We start from the raw sequence: 23,739 nt of genomic DNA, 5'->3' as shown, positions 1-23,739 counted from the left end.
CAGTGAAAAATAAAATTGGGGATCCATGAGATGTAAATGTGGGTGACTTTATTTTTGGCTTTCAATGAATGGAATAATCCAAATACACAGATAGTAGAAATCTTTCAAAGTGAGTAGCACGATACCAGCTGTCAAAAACACATTTGAAGTTGATGAATTTGCAAAAAATCAATATCAAGCAAGCAGGGTGTCTACCCAAAACCGAAAAACATGGCAAGTGGTCTACGAGACAAAAAAGTTTAGGGACCTCTGCCTTAATCCATGTTATCTTAGACAAGTTAAACATCTCTATATTGTTTTTCTTAAAATATCAAGCTGGTTAGGGGTAAATATTAGTTTGCCCTTAATATTTTCAACGTCTCAGGCACTTTGACATTTAAAACGAAATAACTTTTTTCAGGGTTATATACTCCATCATTTTTCATTGGATTCCAAAAATGGAAGCTTGCATAATATAATAGAGTATTACTTTAACTTCATCATCTGCACTCTATTGTTCCTACTTAGAAAACATAGATGTGTTATTTCCATTGGGGAAGTTCTTCAAAACAAGCTATTGGAGTTTTGTAATCAATTCGCGTGCACACTTTATATAAATTGCCATAAATAATAATGTTTTTCACTAATTAACAATATTAAAGAATAACGGAAGTTATTGCATAATTGCCGATGCTAGATTATAAAGTGAATCAAATAAAATTAATATAGCTCCAAAAAGTTGCACTAAAATTTATTTACATACTAAATTTATAAAATTGTGCTTTTTTATAGTTACGGCTCGATTACATTTTCATGTCTTCTTTATTTTAGTTTATACAATTCCTATGCTAGAACCCCCTCATGTCTGACGTATTCGATATCACATCTTGGCTCTGATTTACTTATGGTTTATATAATATATAGATTTTTTAATATAGTAAGCGGTTCAAGTTAGAGTTACATAATTTTTCCAATGATGCAATCTAGTACTCATTGGAGTATAGATTCAATTTTTGAATGAAAAACGAATGTTTAATGAATATTTTATTAATCGAATACGATGATACAATTACACAATAATCAATATGTATATACAAGAAGAATTACAATCGTTTCAGTAAAAATTGCAATATCAATCGAGTGAGATAAAAAAGAACACTGAGCGATGCCGGCTTAAAAGTTTGGTACGAGTTAACAATAATCATAACAATTAAACAATACTCACTAACTAATAGTAGTAGCTTATTACATAATAATTAATAAAATTTACAGATTGAATATTATACAGTTGTTACAATACAATGTGAAAACTATGTATGTTGTTAAAATATTGTTTTGGCACCATGGCAAAATATTATTCAAAGCATCGGATTCAACAATTCTGATTTAGCTTTAAATTACTTATACATAGCAATATAAATGATCCCCCAATGACTAACTTATTTAAAAAGTGTAAGATAATAATATATTGAAAACTAAAATTACTTGATATCTTTGAATTAGTTAATTGGTTATAAAAAAATCTTAATTATATACATTTTCGAAGACATTGACTGTTGAAAATTATATTCAGAAGATTAATATTAACTTTATACTTAAACATAATTTCACACCCATATTTTATAAATCAGGAACATATCACGAATTTTTTTGAATGAAAATTATTTTCTATTCAATATAATTTTACATCAATTGAAATTTTGTAAAAATCAACCATAACTAAAAATTTACATATATGTTGTAAACATAATTTTTAGAATACAGTTTGAAATTAGTGCAGGATAATTTTAATGGAATGAGAAAACATTTATTTTACACCATAAAAAGAACTATACATATAATAAGGAATTTTAATGGTTTTCGAACATCATTTAGTTAAAATTTTAATATATTTACAAATATTTTTAGCAATATGTATAATTCGGAATTTCAGAATTGTTTTAATTATTAACATATATACTAGTTATTAGATTAATTATTAATATATTACTTTTATAAAATATAAGAACTTTGTTTTGTGTACAATATGCATATGCCATGGACTTGATTTATAATTGCTTTAAACTAAAAAGTCAAATGTTATGCGAATATAAAAAATCTTATCAACACTGTTAATTATTAAGATTATATCCCAATAAAATTAAAAGAGATATTTCTAATTTATTTTAACAAGTTGACGAGGGAATGGTTTTGTTAACATTTGACTTTGTTATATAACAATTATACATTAATTTTAGTAAATAAAGTAGCAAACTTTTGCAAAAATAATTATCGGTGCATATAAATGTACATAAATGGATTAATTTTTTTTCATATAAGACACAAAGAGCACTTATTTTTAATGGACAAGTTTAAAACACTGACTTCAATATGTGACAGATATCATAACATTAACTATAATGATAAACATTGATAAACATACAGTAGATTTTTTTCTGCATTATCAATGTTGTTATGTATAGATAAGTATGTACATTAATTATGTCCTTATTATTTGCACCAGTTCAAGAAACAGATATACATACATATATGTATCTATGTATAATAAAAAAATTAAACATAATATATTAGATAAGAAAAACAACAATTAAGATAAGAAAATTATAAAATAATATAATAGAAACAGACATGTAGTTAACAAACCTAATAAAACATAGTTTTTAAGGTATTTTTGGTATAACCTTCACAACTATTGTTTAATTGGAGTTATTTTTAAAAAGTTAGACTTCATCATATATTTTCTTTGAGAATTATGATGTATATAAATATATATATTTTGAAATTAAACACGAAAGAACTGACCAAAAATATTATTATTTTAAACACAACAAAAACTATTATATAAATAATAATGTACGTTTCGTTCAACCTTTTTTAACGTAGATTTACTAGGTTACTACATGTACATAGAAGAAAAATATAAAGAGATAACACTATCATATAAAAAATATATTTATTATAGAAAAGTATCATTTATGAGTGGTTTTTACCTTTAAATTTAATAATATATATGTATACAATATAAAGATATAATATGTAAGAGTATGAATATTTTTAACGAATTGGTGAAAAAAGAATTTTCTAAAACCAATTATATTTGGCTTGTTTTATAACTAGAGTAACTACAAATATAAATTCGGATTATGATCACAACTTATAATTATTAAATTATCAAGAATATTACGGCAAGAAGGCTTCACAATTTCGACGGAACAACGATACATTAAAAATAATTTTGATGCTTGCTTTTTCAATGTTTTAAGCTATAAACATTATTGTAAATATTATATAATTATTTGTAAATCAAATTATTGATAGCTTTTTGAAGCTAATTTAACATTAAATATCAGGCGTAAAAATGAGATTCTTTGGAGATGTGTTCTAACTTAGGGTAGGAAGCTATTATTTTTAACCAAAAAGTATACGAGAACAATTTACTGATACTCTAACTATTTAACATATGTTAGTAGTTGACGTTGTTCAGGTACATAAAACAATATTAAAACATATGTAAATTAAGCTTAAATCTTTTTTGCCATTCTCAGGTCAGAATTTTTGGGTAAGCCACAAAATATATTTGTTTGCAATTATATTTATGAATTCGAAATCTATAAGGACGTTTCTGTTAGTAAAATTATGTATACATATTTATTACTATATATATATATATAATGGCATTTTATACTTGAATGTATAGAATTTAATCGATTCATAAAAAGCTTAAAAATTACTAAAATTCAATTTACCATTAAAATATTGGTTTTATTAAAAACTTAATCTGTTTTTATATCATTATAAGTTGTGAAAAAAATATAAGTAATGACAAATCTTAACATGTAATGGTGTTAAAACCGCAGTTGTTTCATTAGCCTAAATATGTATTTTAAAACCGTTAATACAATTTCTTATCTAGTAATTCGTTTCAGTTTACTTTATGATAATAGGTACTTTAGTATGTCTAATAATAATGAAAGTTCAATTTGCAAAACGTGCAAATTAAAAATTGAAAATTCCACACTTGTCGTTTACAAAATTTACATTGTAATAATATTTTTTATACATATAAATTTTAAAGAAATACAATTTTAAGCATTTTAAATGCGGACGATACAATTTCTCGTTGCAATAATGGACAATATTAGGGATGGATTATTTTTTTAAATATAAGTATGTAACTGTAAATATTCGTTTTTGAAGTTATTTTTTTAATTCAAATGGCAATAAACATAAAACGAACACTGCTCTTCGATAATGTGTTAATCCTTCTGGACGACGATGAAGTTTTCAATTTCAAGTTGCTCATAATTGTATTGTAAGCATATGAATCCAATTGTTCAAATCCACGATACTCCTGAAATCACAAAAACACTAAGTTATTATATTGTTTTATTTCAGAAAAAAATCATGTTAAATGGGATTCTAAATCTTGAACCGTCACTTTTTATTAATTTTAATACGATTCAGAATTACATATATACATATATTTTACTTCTATTTGTAATTTTTCGTTATAACCTAGCAGGCGTAAGCCCAATGCGTTACAACGGGGTAAATCTGTACCAACTAGGTACATATGTCAATCTGACTTATAAGTAAGTATTAACCACCAGGTTTTTCTGTCTAGGAATAGGTGACATCTACATAATTAAATATAAATTATTATGTGTATTATAATATGGATACCATAAAAATATATTCTGTACTTTATGATCAGCCACAGCATTAAATAACAAGCGTTATTATCTATAAACTATAGATAACACATAGAGTAATATGTCTATTAAGTTATGTCATTGTTATACTAGTACTAACACGTGCATAAATCATTTGCACTGATAATGGCAATATGACACTACAAGTATTTCATATGTGAGTAAAATATAGGATAGTTCTAATAACAATATCTAATACAGTCATTTACTGTAATATTGGCAATATTTTATTTAATTCTTGATGTGCAGCTTCTTATGGTTTGATTGGAAAATTATTACTTAAAAAATATTAAGAGATCACATTAATATTCATTACAATTGCATTAAAATTTAATTAACATTTTAAGTAAACGTAAATAGCATAAACAATGCTATTTTAAGCAAGAAATGTACATTGTATTTTTTAAAAAAAAACTGCTGTTGATTAAATAAACTGTAATTTTTTAACTATTCAAAATGTTCGATGCTTTACCTCAACTTCTTTGTATAGCAAATATACATTATACTTGAAAAATTGGCAAAAAATATAGTTATCTAACCTATTTTCACATAGATAATTACAATAGTTTAAAGTACGAAACCACCGACAGATAGGTGATACAAATGTGCGTTACGAACTTTGTATCTATTTTTCATTCATATTTTTATTTCAAAGGTCTATTTGATTTTTCCAAAGTAATGAATTCATATGTTTAACGTTTATGAAGTTAGTCACGAGTATATTAATAAACATTTTAATAACAGATACGATAATATTCAATAAAAAATATTATTTGCTATATGTTTCAGTTAATACAAATTCAATTTATATGTATGTGAATAAATAAACTGAACTTTTTATATACACGTTACAAGTGGATATAGCAATTTTGTATGTAAACATTTTTTTTATATAAAACGTTAATTTCAATAACATAAATAATTTTACAAACATAATAATTATAAATAAATACAATACTAAATCATAAAATTTTCTATGTTTACAATTTGTTATTAGCTAAAATTTAATAAAAAAAATAATATTAAATAAAATGTTATAATAAAAAACCTTTTAAGAAATTAAACTAAAGAAAAAAATAAAAACAGTAAGTGATAATATAAGTACATTTCACTAAAAATATGTAACTAATAATATGCTTTCTTTAGCCTGCAAAGTAAAGTAATATGTGCTTTGGCATTTTGTGCATGTATTTAAATTTTAAGTTGTTTTTATCGTAGTCCCAGATACACAAGATTAGTGGGTTAGTGTAGTTACGCGAAATATTTTTATAATATTTTCTAGTATGAAAATGTCAGTGTTCTTTAATTGTTGTTATTTGAAGGTTTTCAGTATAAAATTAGTATAAAAAGTCGTATTATTTTTATAGATTTATTTTATAAAACTTTAAATGACAATTTAGAAAAAATAGTATAATCGGTGTTGCTCCACACTGGGCAGGAATGTATTAAAATGGGTCTGAACAATTGCTTATAAATTAGAATTTTATTTTTTTGTTATTAGCACGCTCCTATTAAATATCGGTCTAAGGGTCGCAATAGCGGTAAGTCCTTTAGAGCGAAGTTCCAATATATGTTTATTTAATTTAAGTTTGGAGTAAACCCAGGTATTTAACGCTTGTTTTAAATTACAGTCCTCTTAATTTAAGATAGGTGGTGACAGAGCTTGTCAACGTTTTGTAAAAATATTTGTGTCTGTTTTAATTCGATCAATTTTAATTTTCCATCTCAAAAAATATTATTTATATTATTAATAACATATATATTAATAAAGATTTCAAAAGATTTTTAAAAAATATTTGCGATTACTTTAAGAGCGTAAGTACTTGTTAAAATAACTGTATCGTCAGCGTACATATATAAACATTTTTTTTATTTTTAGGGTATCGTTCGTATGCAAAATAAAGAGAATCGGCCCAATCACTGAGGAACTCCAGCTAGAATTTTATGCGGTATCAAGTGTTCATTGTTTAATTAAACAACATATCTTCTATTTCTCAGTTATGAGCATATTAACCGTAGCAAAAATCGGAGGTTTTATATTTGTATAGTTTATTAATCAAACCGTATCGAAAGCTTTTTTCTATATCTACCTATTATTAAGTTTATGTGTTGTCGAGTGATCTTCGCGGAAGCCGAATTGTTCGTTAATAATTTTATTCCCCAAAGATTATTTTAAACGCATAAGGATTATTTTTTCAAATATAATTTAATAAATGACAGTAATAAATTAAGGGGGAGATAACTAATTGAAATTTTAGGATCTTCATCGGTATTTTTTATCAGATGAATTATAGCGGTTTTTAAAATAGTTGGGAAATACCAAAAACTATACAAACATATACTGTATTGAGTACACATATCATTGACTGATAAGGACAAGTGTACACTGCCAGTTGACAATTTACAATTGCGTGCATTTGCTAAATTATATAGATATTGGCGTCAATTTGAGATATTTTTAATATTTTATTAGGTATATACCAGAGGGTGAAAAACGCTGGTACACATTTTTAAGGGTGAATAATGTGTCACGTGTGTAGTGAGTCCAGGAGTAATATTCTTCAAATTTGCATTCGTGGAGATACAATCACGATCCGATAAAAATAATAGAGTTTTCATGGTGCATGCGCATTTGATATAGACAATAATTAATGGACGAGCAATTACATGTATTTATTATACTATTAAAATTATTTTTTTGAGTTGATAAAATTGGCAATGATATAGAATTAACATATATTCACATATGTATATAAGCGTATTTTTTATAATTTTAAAAGGAATGCGTCAAAGAGATTGGTATTGTCGCCGATTTTATTTATTATTATTCTACAACAGAGGGAATAACTAAAATTAACGAGTCATCGAGAGATGCCAATGAAGACCACATAATTACGTATGTAGGTAACGTAGGAGTGTACTAGTAGTTAAAAATATATGAAGATAGACTGAGTGAAGTTAAAAATACTATGGGTTTCCCACCTGTGCCTTTTTAGCAACCGAGTGTCGAGATATAACAAAATTCCGTTAGGAAGATAGGAGATCTGTAAAAGGTGACAATGTGACAATTGGCAATATTGAAAAGTAGTCGATTGTCAATCGGCATGAAGTCACTTTTTGACACGAATTGTCGATATCAAGCATAACGTTTTTGGGATGAGCAAAATTTATTTTTAACACCATTTGGGATATGCTACAATAGAGAGCGCTACGTAAAGTAGCACAATTCGATCACAAAATAATTGTGGATATATATACACGATAAACTTAACTTCCTTTTATATATAAAGAAGAGAAGAGATGCGTCTATCTCTGCAGAATGCGCTTCCGAAGAGTAGTCGTTTAATTTTATCAAATGGGCAGTTCGACTTGGCTTTACGCTGTCATAATACGCCCGTGGGCGATTCAGTCTGTGGGTTATAGCCGATATTAAGGCTCTCTAAGCGAAACTTTGCATCGCAATTCGGAAGCATCGTAAAATTTACTATAAAATGGCATACAACGTATTTAATTTGGAACACACGTACAGTGCCAAATTTCCATCGAACTAATAAATCTATACTGCGGCCCAGATACGTCATTAGGAATTATGTCACGAGAAATTTTGAATCCCGGTAAATATTTTAAGAAATCAATCGAATAAACTGCAATTTAAAATAAATATTGAAATTGTGAACATCGTTCGACGACGAGCGGCGGTACGAATTAGTTGAATTCGTAGTAAATAATGACCGACAATCTGTACATATTTATCAGTTTTGCGCTACATCCATTTGTTTTTACTATCTTGGATAAATGACCTACTTTTATCGAGAAACGTTTAACAGTAAATTATAATTTTTAAACATCAAAGGATGTGAGAAACAGTAAATAATCTACAATGGTACATATTAGAAAAACATGTGTTATTTTAGATTATGCCTGAAAAGTATATAAAGGGAAATGCGTGTCGTTTAAAGATGCGTACAATATAAACATTTTATGTCGGTCATCCATTTTATTGTTTTTCTGCGATAAGAAACTGAAAAAATTAACAATGAAAGGTTTCATGACACTTAGATATATATTAATTTATTGCCATTTAACAATTGTTATTGTTATTGTATTGAGATAATGAATTTATCTAATGGTATAAAAATAGGGTACTTGGCAAAAATACATATTAAATTATAAACACGTGATAGAAAAATAAGTTTTAAATACGTTATAATAAAATCCCATTTGAAATACGGATAAAATGATTAGTGTTTTATACTTTTTTTATGTCATTAATGATTAATGAGATAGTTAATGCTTTGTATTTAAAAGAGCTGTATAAACATTTTGAAAATATACATGTAAGTAGTTAGTAAAATAGTGTATTAATCCTGTATGCTGTCACTTAAATTTAGTAATAAAAATGAAAGCTGATATTTTAATTACATTAAAATCCACCATCTATACAAGACGGACACAATTTTACAACAACGCTTTAGAAATATCCATTGACTGTATTTTTATATTTTTAAATTAGAAGTATCCCTCATAAATCGTTCCTTTATTCCTAAATAATGTGATCGGGATACCGCTTCGTGTTATTTAAAAATACTGCAGTTTACAAACTCTTTTTTATGCAAAGTAGATAGGTCCATTTGCGTTAAAAAGGATGCTGGTACCTTCTTCATTTCATTGTTATTTTTTACTGCATTTATAATAATCGCAGTCCAGTTTTGAAACTGACTCAGTATTATATAGTTTATTTATTTTGTTGTATTAATCGTATTAAAAAAAACGAAATCGAACTCCAAGGTTCTAAGGTAAGTTCTTGATTTTTAGGAATAATTATAATTAATTATTGTTTTTCTATTTATAGTTACCGATATATAAGTTCAAACCGCATCGATAGACTTATTTAATACAAATTTGATCACTATAATATGTGTAAAATTAAAAAATATTTTTAGAATATATTTTATTTTTCGCAGTAACGACCTATTTTAAATGAAAAAACATGATTATATAATAATAGGTTGATTGTATCTAATCGCAGCATAGCAAAACATGTAATATAAAGGGTGTTATTTTAGAGATTTGTTTTTTTTTGACAGCTGACAGCTGATTTGTGCTCAGTTTGGTTTGCCATTTCACCATTAATAGACTAACGCCAGAACAACGCTTGCAAATTGTGCAAATTTACTTTGAAAATCGTGGTTCAGTTTTGTTCAGCGATGAGCCTCATTTTTGCTTGAATGGCTACGTTAACAAGTAAAATTGTCATATTTAGAGTGAATAAAATTCACAAGCCACTGAGACGTCGTTATATCCACAAAAAATCACTGTTTGGCGTGCTTTATGGGCTGGTAGAATAATTAGTCCATATTTATTCAAAAATAATGCCGGCCAAAACGTTAGTCAATGAAAAGCGCTATAGATGCATGATTACTGACTTGTTTGTTCCCCAATTGAATGGCATTAATGTGGAAGAGTTTTGGTTTCAACAATGCGCCACAGTAAATTTATTCGATATGCGCATAATTCGCGTAATAACCTGTGAAATGGCCTCCGAGATCGTGTGATTTAAACCTTTGAATTATTTTCTGTAGGGATATGCGAAGTCGCTAGTCTACGCCGATGGACGTGGAAGCCAACATTCGCCGCTTTATTGCCAATATAAGGCCACAGTTACACGAAAAAGTGGTCTAAAATTAGACTTCCAGATTGCTCAAATGTCCGAATTTATATTTAAACTATATTATCTCTCCAATAAAGCCAAAACTATGGCCATTACCACGATTTTTATCTTTTATTTAATTTTAAAGTTCTATACCTGTAAAAAAAACACCCTTTACAAGTTTAGTGGATTAATGCTGGTGAAGACTACTACATCTAATTTAATGGGTAAGTTTAATAATAGTTCATTCAATTAATTCAACATATTTTTTTTTGATTCAGTAGAACCTCGGTTTATGAGTATAATTCGTTCTGGAAACGTTCTGAAAACACCCATTTCTCATAAGAAATAATGGAGACTTAAGTTAACTTGTTCTAAAACTCAAAAATATAATTAAAAAATATTCCAAATGTCTCTGAGGATAAAAAATTTGTTCCTTCGGTCACTTCGAAGCATCGCGTATATATTGATTTGGTATAAAGCTATTTTTTAAGATACTGAGTTTTGATCTTAATGAACCCGAATTCCTCTAGTAAGCCGCCTTCAAGGTCTGTAGGATAGCCTTCAAGGTCTGTAGGATAAGCATTAGTATTATCCATAACCAACAAGATAGTGAGTGGCAAATTATTTTCCAAATGGTATGTTTTCACTGCAAGAAGAACTATGATGATGTCATTAAAGTTATCAAATAATTAAGTATGTCGTATAATATATAATATTCTAAATTAGGTACTCCTGACATTAATATTTCAGATTTTTTGTAGACTGATACGAGTCAAATAATTAACAATTTCTTCACTTGATTCTCCTCGTACGGTTATCATATGAGCTTTAAATTCTTAAAGCATTATTGTGCGGTTAATTTGCATTATGCGTGTCGAAGTTTTAATCAATCTTCAAATACACAATTCGATACCCACATGCGAGATTCGAAATATTGAGAGATACACACGTACGAATCGAATCCCACCAGACGTACTTTATGGAGGTATACACACTACCTTCCATCAAATGGCAATAAATGCATTTTAATATGGACGCGGCGGATAAAGCGCATTAAAATTCTCGCTTCGTAAAATATTCAACACTAATACCACCCTGTCCGAAAAATTAATGATCGTTCCGAGAACATTTGCAATAGAACGACGCACGTTGCAAAACGTATAAATTGTTATGATTGATTTGACAGATTTTACTGTCGAAACAGCGCAGGGAACCAAGGAGATCCGAAGATCTTACTGGATGATTTTATTTTTAATTTTATTTCAAGACTGATTTATACTCCAACGCGGGAGAGAATCGATCGATATATTTATTTTTGCCGAAGGTGGAAGTAGCAACTAATCCCAAGAGGACACTGAGGTATAAATTAAGCCGGGTAATTGCAGGTATTGTCTGTCCTTAGACTTGGATTTTATGGTCGAATAAGCGGATTCACTCGTAAAAACACATAATGGGTATGGTACTATTGTATATATACGCGCTTTTATAGCTCAACAAATTGGTCTTCTTGTGCTGGTCAAGAACGATTTATCGATTTAAAATGGAGGTATCAAGTGCAGACGCATATTTTCAGCAAGAATGTTGCATTGAGTCTATATTATATGACCAAAAAATAAAGACTAGTGAAACCTACAGAGGCAAAAATTGATTTCCATGCGACTCCGAAACTAAAGGGATTCCAATTATTCGACGTCAGAATACCGAATAGTAAAATAAAAAGTGTGAAAAATAATATAAATGTTATTAAAATTTTTAAGAAAACGAACTAATTTATCATTAACTACATAGTTTACATATATTAAAATTAACTAGGCACTGAACGTATCGTATTTCAAATTGGTTCTTAACTTTGTTTTGATTGTTCTTGCTATATAAAACACTATTAGATATTGGCTTAATTGTTAATCTTAACGTTTCTGATCTTTATTAGAAAATATAAAAATATTTAAAATCGTTTTATAGATTATTTGGACAAACGTAAATTTTAGTCTTTACAAGAGAACACATCGTATTTTGCATTTAAAGTTGCAATTCAGAAGCTGATGGATTATTTGTAAAACCAAGAGGTTTACACATTAGAATAAAAATCATGAAAAGTATTTAAAATTCTACCCTTTGTAAAATTGATCGAGATTTTATTAAAAACTACTACAAGTCCTATTCAAATAGCTACCTAAATATCCGAGTATCAAATAATAAATAAAGGCCAAATATATTCGAATGTTGAATATACAAATAATTGGATTAAAATTTCGATTATATATCAGGCGCGTATGGTGAGTTACATTCACTTTCGCTCGCACGCGTGTTAAGCGACGAGAGTGAGTGAGAGATAAGGGCGTGCGTTACATGCGTTCCGCACGCCCATTTCTTCTCACTCACTCTCGTCACTTAGCACGAGATCGAGCGAAAGGCAAAGTATCTCACCGTACGCGCCTGCTATATATTCATTAGAAACTAAAAATAATTGATCTTACAAGACACAAAAGATGGTTTAAGTATTTTTAGACAGGCTCATTTAATAAATTAATAACAGACAGGCAGAGAGAATATTTAGTTTTTACTACTGCTTTTTTAATGAACTTAACAAAAAAGTTTAATATTGTAAACATTTTATTAAAAGGTATCGTACAAATTAAAATAATTATTTTTCATCAGATTTGTGTTAATCAAGTTAATATTTCTTAAAACCAAATACTACTATAATATAATATTTATTGTTAACTGTAATATTATGGCAAATCAAATATTCCTTATAAAAATGAGCCAATTGTTAAGTAACTATATATATTAATTAAATTACTGATATAAATATTTTATTATTTAGTACCATAATGTATGCTAAAAGCTAATAGTTTTATTAAACATATTTTGGATGATTAATGTAATTAACCCAGCAGAAACGAATCTTTTATTGCAGAAATTACAGAAATACCCTCTCATTTACATTCCTGTTATAATGTTAAATATGGTTAAACAAAAATTGTGTGAAATTATTTTCACAGTATATAGGAAAAACTGATAAAATTATTCCCTTATAATCATATAAAAAATATAAACTAACCGTTTACTGAAATAGATCACTACATTATTGTATTTAATTTATATATTAAAAAAATTCAGTGGAAAGAAAATTGCCTATCTATAATTTGTAAAATAGACTAAGAATAGAAAATTGTTAAAAATTTTACGTTTTTTTTAATTTTTCAGCTTATTTTTTTATTCTTTCATATGCACGCTGGAAGGGTTATTTTTGCACGATAAGGTAGAGATAAAATTGAAAAAAAGAGTATTATAAAACAAGCTCTATTGAATAAATTTGTAAATTAATAAATTAAAAGAAAATCTGACAAAGGTATTTCACTGAAACAGTTCGAGCTTTTCAAGATAATTCATGTCGATTAACGATTCAGAGTGGATCAGAAAGTATGGTACCGTACATAAAAAATGTTTGTGAAATATATAAATACACATATTAATGTTGATGTGCTTTTTTAAACTTAACCTATTTCGCACGGTAGGTTTATTTTAAATAATATTAACTGTCTGATGTTTTTTTGCAAAGATAAATTTTTTTTTGAACCACATAAAGTTGGTGACCCCTGAAAGCATCAGACAACAATACGTGTACATAATAAGAGAACATATTTACGTTCCATAGCAAATGTTCAAATGGACGCGAATAATAAAATTTGATACCCCGTCGCCATAAATTATTGTGCTTGAAAATTTTATTTTTTTGAGTACGTACATATATACATATAATAATTTATTGTCATCGGGAAAATAAATTAATTTTAGAATGATACAATATCTCTCACATTATTAAATTGGATTTTTTTATCAATATGTGAAGGAAATTTTATGTCGTATAATATAGTAACAGTTATTAAGATAATGTAGAAAGGTGTGTTCTAAAATTTCAAGTCAAATTTGATTTTCTTTTTAAGAGTCCTTGGTTCTATACTTATTACGGTATATTACATTGTACACTGATTTTTATATATATGTATATATGATTTCTTCTATAGAATCATAAATTATTTGAGTGATTTCTAAAACTGATATGACTAACTATTGTCTCTCTGTTTCACGTCTCTTTTGCTAGTTTGTATATAAAGCTTTTTAAAGTTTGGTTATATATAATCCTTCAGACCTTGAGGACAGTTACTCATAGATCAAATAAATATTTCAGCGATGCATGGTGTAGAAACACGGCCAAGAGCTAATCACCGAATAACTAATAAATCTGCATCACGATTAACAGCATGAGGCTACATAGGAAATCTCGCCTAAGGAGATGAAAGTGGTCGAGAAACTCTTCACTTAAAATGATATTAGGGATATCTGTAAAATGTGGGAAATAGTGAAAAATTTCGTGGAAAAGCACTACCCGAATAAGGCTGTAGCAGTATGAGCGATGAATCTATTCAATGATATTTTCGCAAAATCCTCAAACGGAGTCAAAGGCAAGTGTCATTGGAGTTAGCTAGTTAGTTCCACAAAAAGAAACATACTTATTCATATTCTAATATGAATCGACCAACACGATAGACGAGTGGTATAAGACTATTGACCTAAAAGACCTGGGTTCGAATCCCATATGAACCTTAGTGTTTTTTAATTATTTTTATCGTGTCTGGGATTTTTGTATAATTATAATCACAGATTAGGTTTACCTAGATTTCCTAATCTCACGGATGAATATCGTGGTGATTAAATAAAATCGAGCTAGGTTGTAGATATCTGGTATTGAAACTTCTCTAATAATGATCTAATACAGCTTGTAGAGAATATCTTATATGTATTACAAATAAAAAAATTATAAATAAATTGAATTATTTTATAATAAATTTAAACAATAAAAAATATACGTGTATTTATTAAACATTTATTTAAATATTCATATGTTTAGGTTTTAAAAAAAATCATTATTTCTTATTAGAAATTTTGCTTTGATATACAAGCGTTTTGAAATACGAGCATGTTTTTGGAACGAATTATGTCCGTAAACTGAGGTTTTACGGTATTGTATTTAATAATAGAACTTTCGATAAATCTTAAATTTTCTCGAGATATAAGAAATAAAAAGATTCGCTTTATCTGAAGAAATTCTTGAAAATATACACTTTATATTAAAGTAAAAACTTTTTATTATGTGTGTGTGTTAATAAAATAAAAAAACTTCAAATGAAAATATATATAGTTTTAAACAAAGTTTTTTATCAGGAAGGAAACCACGCATCAGATAACTTGGTGTTCAAAAATTTTCAGGTTAATTTTTATAAATGAACAGTATACATGTAGTATATGGTGTTTTATTTAATGACAAATGCTAATTTATACATCATTTGAGTTTTTACAATCCTATAAAATTGATCATAAATAACGTCAGAGTTAAATTAAAATCTGGACCTATGGCGGATATGGAAATATTGGTTATAGACGAACCGCAACAAACGGCCGAAAAGGAGGATCAGGGAGGGTCGGCTGAGAGAGGGATACCATAAAATGAGCGCTGAAACCATAAAAAAGTTGAGCAGTTAACTTCAGGGCGTACAAAGCAAACCATAAATTATAATGTTTGATGTGATTTCTTTTATGGTCGACCTGAAGCATGTGCGAGTTTCTGCGGATCTTAACCGTAAACGCCTCTCAGCGCCGACACCTCTTCAATTATATTCGATAGATCGAATGGGTTATATGTTATATACATATATATTCTGAATAGTGGGTATATAGGATGATCTAATAAAAACGCACGAGAGCAGGCAAAGCTCAAATTATCAAACAGGGGATTGTTTTATAAAGTATCATACTTAACTTATTTTTTTTTAAATAATTTGTCAAATGTATTGTATAAACATCATAACTTAAATCCCCTTCACAATATATTAAAACCTGTTTTTTACCTTGAACATAAAAATTGATAAATTTACAGAAAAAGATTTGGAGTGCAAGGGGTTAATAGACAGATATTTTTCAAGGGTTTTAAAATATATTTTATCGTAAATAAACAACTACTTCATCACTAATCGTGATTACTTTTAAAATAACGAATAGACCGAACTCCTTGAAAGTTGGGATTTAAATTATCTTTTTTATTCAGTTTTATAAAAATGAACCCAAATTTAATCGTTAATCATAATATTATATTTAATCTTTCCCAGATTACGATTGCATGTTTTCAAAAACTGCATTGCGATAATAATTTAAATAAGGCGGCGTACCCTCGTTTTTCCCTTGTACTTTTGACACCTCAATATGTGCATGTGTACTTGACAAAACTGTAGTTTATAATAAAAATATTCGGTATACATTTTCAATTTTTCAATTACTTCAAAAGTTATTGCGTTGACAGACATTCTTGAGAGGTAGTCAATTTATGTTAGCCACTTTAGAAGTATACTCCCAGAAAACAACAACATTTTTGTATAATATATTATTTTTACAGCTTTTTAATTTTAGTTAAAAAAAATATTGTATAATTAAACTGATTCATGCAATATAATCTTCCTTCAACTAAATAATTGTTCTCATTCGATTTATCATCGATACGTTTATATCGTTACATCGATAAGGTCAATTTAAATACACAATCATATCAAAGTTTTTTTCGAGTTTTAGCATCGAAACAGAAATACTAATTGAACGATTTAGCACATGATACTTTTACGATCGTTTATGAAATCGTACGCGTTCAGCAGATAAGATAAGCGATCGAGAATAATGGGCCGTTTCATACACATAGCTATGTTTTAAATTAACAAAAAGAACCGACCACCCCGATAAGGTTTCAAAATGGTCATTTTTCATTCAGTATTTATTATTTCTGAGCGACTCATGCGCAGAATATGCGACGTAAATGTGCTCCAATGAAACGTGATAAGAGCGAACAATGGGCATTGGGGAATGAAAACATTCAATTGTATGCACATAATGTGCACACGCGTAACGCGAATATTGTAAATCGTTCAGCAAACAGTCGTACGCGGTATGGTAATAAAGTTTGTGGAGTGTTAAATACACAAAAAAATTAAAAACACCAGAATTTTATTTATTAAATACTAGTATTACAGCTTCATAGATGTCACTATTCTGGTTTCTCGTTTTTTTTTATTTTTCAATGGATTTTATAGAGAAAAAAGATAAAAAATATTTGTAATATATCGTATGTGATTATAATCATACAGTATATTATTGTATTGTAGATATATTTACAGAGAACTGAATGATCATCCGTCGAAGAGAACAAACTATAATAAGATGATGATTTGTTATAAGAAACGTTTACACACATATATAATAAATCAGTCATATGTTATATTTTTAACACAGTTCTACTTTTTGTATAGTATTAATTAACCTAATGATATTAGTAAGTATTAAAATATATATAAATTATCGTTTTTTAAGTATAGTATCATAAAAATATGTATATGTATTAAAATTAGTTCCGTAACTTTCGTGTCATACCGTGTCATTTATAAATGCGCCGTTTTTCTCTCCTCGCTTTGTTGTCTGATACTTTCCACGCCTCGTGAATGTAAACAATTATTTATAAAGATTTTTGTCTCATGGATCTAATTGATTAAGGCAAATACTTGTAAAATATGATACGTCGGCGATATCGCTGAGAGGTCGTTAAAAACGATGCCACTTCGAAGAGTCAAGTGCCTTGACTAAATGACCTATCTGTACACTTAACGGATTGATGGTTTCAGCCGTTAATTATAGAGCTGGTTTTGCGCCATATAAATTTATAGCTTATAAACATTTTTTATATCGCAGTTATCCAATATCAATGACTGACACGTGTGAAATAACTTAATGAAGTAATACATTAAACATATTCTGGTAATATTTACTTGCAAATATACACATAATATATCGACGGCTCAAGGTGTAAAGTATAAATTATATATCATGAATAAAAAAATATTAAATCCAATAAAAAAAATATACTAATATCATGAATAAAAAAAATAAATGTAATTGTTTAATTTACACATTAGTTAGATGGAAACTATCGTCCTTTCAATAGCACAATACTGAACATTTTATTGATACATAATGTATTTTTTATTTAGAACTTTTAAGATTATAGTTTATTTTCAGAAGCTTTTACATCTTCTAAAATATATTACAAAGTCAATATATCAGGTGGCATTCGTACATAATCGTCTTTTCCAATAAAAGCTCTATCTATCGGATCGTGACCCGACGCGTTTTTGCTCACGATCACGCTCGAGGTTTATGTTGGCGTGGATTGAAACAGACATCATACCTACGTATGTATATACATTTTGTAGGACATATAGCCAATATCGTCGGCAGGTACGCTTCGAATTTAATACGTCAAGTTTTAACGGTCTCAAAACTTGCAACCGGGATGCTGTTTAACGACCCCACCTAACGACTGGAATACGTAACAAGGCTAGACTGAGGGTTTGTATAGTATTAGATAGATTCTTCAGAAGCTTCTAATAGCTTAGCTCTTTTCAGCGAAAATCTGCTGCTAGTGTCGTAAGCCCTTGTCTTAAAACAGGTGTTACACTTTCAGCACCTTTGAAATACGAGCGTTAAACTAACTGGCTATAGTATGTTCGAATACATACATTACGTGCATTGACGCAAACAATACGGCGCTACTGCTAAAATTTGCATAATTAGACTCCGTATCGAGATCAATTAACTACACGCGTATTGAGGAACTTTGGCATTGTTAATAGTCACCTTTTATATTAGGTTACAGTGTAAAATAACGAAGCGATTTAATTCGACAATATTCTATCGCAAATTAATTTTAACAATATATAGAAAATATGTGTCAATAAGGTTGACTTCCAATTCTTTAAGATGTTTTAATATCTATTAGTACCCAAAAGAAAATACGTTCTTATACAAAATAACTTTGACGGTCAGTTGTGACTTTTTTGTTGTTCGGATTGCATGTCTTTCTTTCGGTAGTATTTGCTTAACATCTGGAGAGTGCGCTACGAACATAACAATAAAAAAATCACCGCATGTTTCAATGGAAGATTTCGTTCCAAGTAAGGTGTTTTTTATGCAATTGTATGCTGTATGAATTTCACAAAAAAAATCGGCAATCACAGCAACCAAAAACATCTGTGCCGTATATGGTTAAGTTTTACTGGTTCGTGAGTTTAAAAAATGGTTCAAAAGATTTAAATCTGGAAAATTTAGTTTGGAAGACCAGCCTAGAAGTGGGACACCAAAAATCATCGATGATTACTGCATAGCTGCAGTAATCATCGATTCAAAAAGATTAAACAAATAAGGAAGGCGTTAAAATAAAGAGTGTGGGTTCCATGCGCATTAAGCGACGAGAACAAGGCGACGCGCCTGCCTCATATTGGGATGATCACACGAAAAAAAGATAATGCTAAAGATGATCATTAATTTAAGTCTACAACATAATTAAGATCGTAAAAAATGAAATAGTGTTAGTAAAGTTAAAACATTCCTTTCTAAATAATTTAACACACAACCAGTCAGTTTTTACAAATGTGGGATTAAAAACTTGACGATTGTCATAGTTAATGACGATTGCCATAGTTATGGCAGTAGCTGTTATAAATTAGATAAAATAAGAAGATAAATTTCACAAACCAAGGACACAATTTGACGGTAGATAATACAGAAATACATCGAAGAAAAAACACACAAGGAATTAAGAGATTAGCACAGAACTAATATGTTTTTAGTCAGTTGATTTTTAGTGTTTTTTTAAATATGATTATACAAATATAAACGAGTACTTAACGAATAGTCGGACAATATTTGAATAACAAATATTCAGTATTTGAAGCACTAGTTACGACTAATGAAGTATCCAAAATGATATGATTTACTTAAAGATAGACTAACATATGTATAGTCTGTCCAAGATGTTAACGACCATCGTCGTTGTATTGTAAATAAGGGTGCGTGTACGCATTCATGCACACATCTACAGTTTTCCACGAATTTTTTTACACTGATATGAGAACGTTACCAATACTAAATCAGGGATGTTTTTGAAGTAGGGTGACCATGCGTTAGAAATTGCATTAAAAACTATAATGTTTCGCGCTCAAACACGTTCGCGATGTTATTGTTCTTTGTTTACATATATTATTAAATATTTACATTCTGTTCCGTACAACCCATAAATTATGTTTTAGATGTCTCTGCGCTTATACCCGCACCCGATGGTTAACCTTATTTTTTGTAAAAATTTGTCCCTTAAGTGATTTTATGACGGGTCATAAAATCGGGCCATTTTCGCTCGCCTTTATTATTTTGCGCCAAAGTTGCCGCCATCGGTATACGTCTTAAATAATATTTTGGTGAGTGCTGTCATGTTTTTGAGTTAAATATGTATACAACTAAGCAAAATAAGTAAGCAAGTGTTATTTTACATTTTCCACAACAAATAAAATTAAAAAAGTAAAAATTAATTGCACTTGTAATTTCACATGGTCACCCTATTAAATTCTCTCACCAGTACTATGACGATGGTCGTTCATATCTTGGACGGGCTGTATGTACGAGTATAGTAACGTATACTTAATGTATATGAAAAAACTAGTCCCCAAGGTCACCACATGCATTGAGTTCTGCATATATTGAAACATAAACGAGGTATTTATAAAACAATTTAAAAATTAAATGTCCAAGAAATATTTTTTGGACTTTACTTTATGAAAAACTATCGTAATTAAAATTTAAATATAAATCGATTAATTTTATATTCGTTATTCAGATAATATAAATGTATTTTAAAATATATATATTTTTTAAGCTATGTACTTTAATATGCATATACCCGTAATGCTTGCACTATACTCTCTGGAAGATGTCCGAACCGAAGTTCAACTGAAGTCGGCCGAGGTCGCCGACTTCCGAGTAGCGGCCACACTGCCACAAATTTCATCCGCACGGTGGCTGCTGTCACGTACAGCTGGCATATTTGCGCGCGATCGAAAAATGTGCCAAATAATCGCAATTTTTGAATTGTCATATTATTAAAATTACGCTACTGATAATTATAAAAGTTTGTGTGGGCACTCACCAATACGATATCAGTGAAAACTTTTCGGTCGTGAATATTCAATTTACACAAAATCTTTGTCGGCTTTTGCAAAATGCCATAAGGCATAAAAATGATACTTCAGAATACGAACACCACATTTATGACTATCCTAGAATTTGTCGCCATCAGTTCTAAATAAGAATTCATTATGGTGCGACATTTATATAAGCCGATCTTAAAAAAATACATAAGGATATTCGAAACGATTTTTTTAACAAAATCAAGTATCACTATTTATTTTTTAATTATTTAATTTTATATGAAAAAAAATATAATAACGATATCTGTTAAAAGAATATACTATCAAAAATATAATTAATCTCTTTTGGTGCCCTAAAATATTCAAAGATGTCAGTAAGAGTCTGTTGAAGTCCCCGATAAGCATGTGGTATTATAACTTGGACCACGTGACCACGATGCAGTGCTCGTCATACGTGTTGACTATAGGATCCCTACGCGCATACTGAAATTGAACCGAGTTACTCGTTCTATCTCAGTTTGCGAAAATGTATATCATTATCTCTCTCACTCTCGTCACTTAACACGCGAGAGAGCGAAAGGGGAAGTATCTCACCGCTCGCGCTCGAAAGAGCAGCTCCGACTTCGGTTCCTTTGACTTCGGTCCGTTTGCCGACAATGTTCGGAAGCGCTCGAAGCTGGCCAAGTCGATTGAAATACCCCCACTTTACCTCTCGTTTTTGGTAAGCTCGGACAACCATTTTTATAGTTACTATAATATTAGGGGGACCGAAAAGTAATCAACATTTTTATTTGCTTGCAGAAAATATTTATTTACAAGATCATATTAGATACTAATCTAAAAAATAATTTCCGTCATTATCAATGATTTTTTGACAACGTGTAAGCAAATTTTTAAAATAATTTTTCAAGAGCTCTTTTAAGTTTTTCATTAAAAAACTTTTCTAAAAATGTTTTTGCACCTCGTGAACATTTAAAAAAAATCCATAACGAATTGACCTAAATAGATGGTAATCAGAAGGTGCGAGTTCTGGTTAATATGGAGAATGGGGTAAAACTTAAGCTCTCTTATTTTTACTTGAGTCAATTTTGCAGAATAAGGCCTCGCGTTATTGAAAATAAATTAATGGATGTTTTTACAAAACCCATAGTATTGTGGTTATTTCTCAAAAAAAATTGAAAAATTCTAAAAATTTTCAAAGTGCATGTTATTATGGGTTTTTACATTTTAAAAGATTATATTCTAATGACGTACAAACACTATCGCTACTACTCCAACCAGTCATTAGAAAAATGTTTTAGCAGCAAACCATAATAGAAAATCAAATTTATTAGGTATATACATAAAATAAAAAATGATTGATGTCAATAATAAACTATCAAAACGTAATGTAAAAGTAGACGAATAAATAAAGTAATTTTATTAAATTAAAAACAAGTCAAGGTGAATTATTATCCTCTGGATATTATTACAAAAGTTCTATTATATTATCTGCTTTGCGTTATGTTCTTTGAATGCCTTTGTTTTAAAAAATAAACATTCCGAACTAAAACCGACGATAATAAAATTATTATAAACATGATAAAGTTTAATCACGACGTGTTATATACGATGACATATCGATTAATTAATTGATGTTTTATTGTGTTTATAAGACATGTTTATGTAATTAAACTAATTAGACGTAAAGTTTATTAATAAATAAAAATATGTTTAATTAGAACAGTTTTTTATTGTACATACATATATTAATAATATGAATTAAAAAAAATACATTCGATGTCTATTTAGTTTCATTGACAATTTGCAAATTATTACATTGATTGTTATTTATGGATTATACAGTAAATAAATAATATATAATGGCTTTCAACATAATACTGGTAATACCTAAAACTAAATTACTATACCGTGTAAGTTCAAACTATAACTAAATTCATGACTCATTTAAAATCAAATATCTGATGAATTTCTAACGAAATGATTCCTAGCTAAAATATAATTTATTTAGAATAACTTATTAAATTAAAAAAGTTTTGCTCTCAACCTAAATACGTATGAACTGTGCAATAATTTTTAATTAAACCAATGGGTTTATATAATAAAAAAACAATAAAACAGATATATTTTATTAATTACTTGTTATATAATAAATGAAAGGATATACGTACATATGTACATACTACATACATATGCAAACACATTATTTTTTATTTATAGTGGTAATAAAGATTAGTATTTTTATTTTTAACTTCGCATTAACATTATAATTTCAGTAATAAGGAAATATACCATGATATTTGCCATTTCATGCATT

The 23,739-nt window shown here is 28.5% G+C and overlaps 1 protein-coding gene across 2 annotated transcripts in view; it reads right to left on the bottom strand.

Annotated features, from left to right (window-relative positions):
- Positions 1–1,010: 1,010 nt before the first annotated feature.
- Positions 1,011–23,739, bottom strand: part of dsx (transcription factor doublesex) — a 151,360-nt gene continuing 128,631 nt past the window's right edge. For both annotated transcript variants that reach the window (XR_015810819.1, XM_088193340.1), the window contains one exon: positions 1,011–4,330. The gene's annotated coding sequence lies outside the window, so the exon portion shown is untranslated. The remainder of the gene's footprint in view (positions 4,331–23,739) is intronic.

This window comes from Plectrocnemia conspersa, unplaced genomic scaffold (assembly GCF_051122295.1).
Source record: "Plectrocnemia conspersa isolate PC_06_02 unplaced genomic scaffold, ASM5112229v1 ptg000009l, whole genome shotgun sequence".
Classification (NCBI taxonomy): domain Eukaryota; kingdom Metazoa; phylum Arthropoda; class Insecta; order Trichoptera; family Polycentropodidae; genus Plectrocnemia; species Plectrocnemia conspersa.
The sequence above is the reverse complement of the archived record's forward strand: the minus strand, read 5'-3'. Positions and strand labels throughout refer to the sequence as shown.